The following is a 3139-nucleotide window of genomic DNA, read 5'->3' on the forward strand; positions in this document are numbered from 1 at the left end:
CAGATTTAATAACTCATTTCTAATAACTCATTTCTTTTATCTTTGCTATGATTACAGTACATTATATTTTGCTAGATATTTTTCAAGATACTAGAATTTGGCTTAAAGTGACATTCAAAGGCTTAACTAGGGTAATTAGGCAGGTCATTGTATAACAGCAGTTTCTTCAGCAGACAATCAAAAATATATATTGCTTAAGGGGGCTAATAATATTGACCTTATAATAGGTCTCAAAATATTAAAAACGGCTTTTATTCTAGCCGAAATAAAACAAATAAGCCTTTCTCCTGAAGAAAAAAATATTATAGGAAATACTGTGAAAAATTCCTCTGTTAAACATCATTTGGGAAATATATATATATAAATAAATTCACAGGAGGGCGAATAACTTTGACTTCAACTGATAATCGTTTTGAATAATCGTGATTACAATTATGACCAAAATAATCGTGATTATGATTTCTTTCCACAATCGAGCAGCCCTAAGTGGAAATAGGGCCCGAGGCACACTCTGACAGGCACGTGGGAATGGTGGGCGGGCAGAACTAGCATTAAAGGGCACAGGCCACAAAAACAGCTACAGTGTGTTCAGAGCAGAAAATCCCAACATTTCTAAAAGGTATAATAAATTATCTGATGGGTGATTTGAGTTAAACTTTACAGACACATTCTGTACATTCTTAAGACGTCTCTTAAATCTTGAAAAAGGGTTAAATTAGCTGCCCTTTAACACATTTTCATTTAATAATTGTCTAACCTAATCTTTTAAAAGCACTTTGAATTACCAGTGTGCATTTAAACTACCAAAATACACTTTATTAAATATTAAACACTTGTCACGTCTCTTGTTGTTCTTTAAGTTGAAAAATTGATGTTTTGTGCGTCACGCTGCACAGAATAACTTGCAAAAAGTCTCTTCAAGAAAGTACACTGACAGCTATAGTAATGCAGAATGAATAGAGGTCAGTGAACTGTCCGAGCCATGTTTGAACAGCACTGTGTGGCCTTTATCATGGGTAATGATGCTCTGCTGTGTGACCTTGCTGTGGTAATTACTGAGGTAAATGCAGGAGGAGATTAGACCTGTAATCAGCGCTGGAAATTCAGTCTATTGTGTTCAGAGGGAGAGAAGCAACGATATTATTATCTGTGCCACAGCAACAATGTGGGAATACCAGCATGACTATAAAAGATCTGTAATCCAGTGTGCTTAAATGAACAGTTCAGGCTGAAAATGAAAAATATGACACTATTTATATGTCTTTAAGCTGTTGTTTTGTTCAGTGGAAGATGTTTTACAGGACTTTCATATAATGAACATCCTCTCCGCTGAAGCTGTGAAATTTATACTTATAAGGGCACTAGATTTAAGGTCACAAAACAGTCTTGACCCTAATTTGAGTCTAATATAAGATGTTTTGGTGCACAAAGGGGGCATTTTCATAGAAAATGTATAATACTGAAATGTCAGATTGCATGGCGGCTCAGTGGTTAGCACTGTCGCCTCACAGCAAGAAGGTCACTGGTTCAAGATTAAAAGTTCGAGACAACACCCGATCTCAACCATGCAATATAAATTATAAATGATGGTGATTTGCATATGTTTATTAAACCCTTAAATCACTGCATTCAAATCTGAAAACACACACAATCAGGATTCATTCTTTAATCTTTTGAGTTAGTGATGAAGTTACAAACAGTCAAATAAGACAGAAGTACTGCGATTACAGTTTATAGTTTAGATAGAACCACTGATGTTAATGGTAATGATTTAAAATCACCGTCTAAGGCATTTATCAATGCTCAAAAATGAAAGTTGTAGGCAGCAATTACATTTAACTAAAAGGTGGCGACAACCAGCCATCAAAAAATATGCCACTGAATCACTCTTCAACAATGATCATCCAGCAATGAAACATGAAGTTTCATGAGTGAAGAACTGAATCATTTATTGACTATTATTGACTATTATCAGACTAAAATATATATGGATTGTACAAATTATATTAGATTTCTACATTTAGCGTCATCAGCAACATTAGTAACAGTGAATTTTGCACAGTACTGAATATTTTACTATTTATTTTCATTCAGCTGACTATTTCTTCATTTTATTTTCAATAAAATTACAGGTTCCAAGTTCTGTTTGTTAAAACCAAAAGTGTCTTGCAGTACTGTTTTTGTAACAAATGAAAAGCAAATTACATGTCTCCTGCTTTTTGGCTGACCCAAAAAATGATCCGATCTGTGACAGAAAACTCATAATGTGATCCGATTCGTGAGATTTGTGATGCGTGTTTATATATTATTTGAATCTTTCATTTTCATTGATTCATTTTTATTTACATATTTTTAAAAATAAAGTTATAATTCTAAAATAAACGGTATCATTAGATTTTTTTTACATTTATTGGTTAATTTACAATAATTTCAGTGAAACTACAATCAGTTCTTAAAGGGCGCATAGGTTACCCCTTTTTTCATATTTAATATGAGTCTTTTGTGTCCCCAGAATGTGTCTGTAAAGTTTCAGCTCAAAACACCCATCAGATTATTTATTAGAGCTGTTTGAAGTGTCTATATTATAGCTGGGAAAAAGCTTTTGCTTTTTTTTTGTACTGGCCCTTTAAGGCTAGTCCTCCCCGCCCACCGTTCCCACGTGCCTGTCAGCAATCGCCACCCTCAGCTGCCTCAGGAAGCAGATCTCACGTAACGTGTGTGAGAAATACTACAGTAAGAACTTTAACAATCAGTATTTGATGCATTTTTTGTGGAGTTGCAACAATGTCGTTACAAAGTTCACGTACACACACAGCGAGGACACACACTCATAGCGCAGACACATACACACACAAACACACACACACACACACACAGAGACAGACGTTAAGCTTTGCACTCGTTTTGCACGCATATGTGACATGATACTGGTAATATTAATATACAAAATATTAATGTACAAAATAAACCTGATTTAATGTCCACAAACCGGGATTGAAGCGTCGTCCTTTATAATTGTTCTGACACGCGGCTGTGCTGATGAAGTGAATCGCTGTAATTCATTACACACATGCTCTGTTTTAAAACATGTTAAACTTGTGAAACTCACTCTTGATCACGCTTGATGATGATTGATGAC

The sequence above is a fragment of the Danio aesculapii genome, chromosome 18, assembly GCF_903798145.1.
Source record: "Danio aesculapii chromosome 18, fDanAes4.1, whole genome shotgun sequence".
Lineage (NCBI taxonomy): Eukaryota > Metazoa > Chordata > Actinopteri > Cypriniformes > Danionidae > Danio > Danio aesculapii.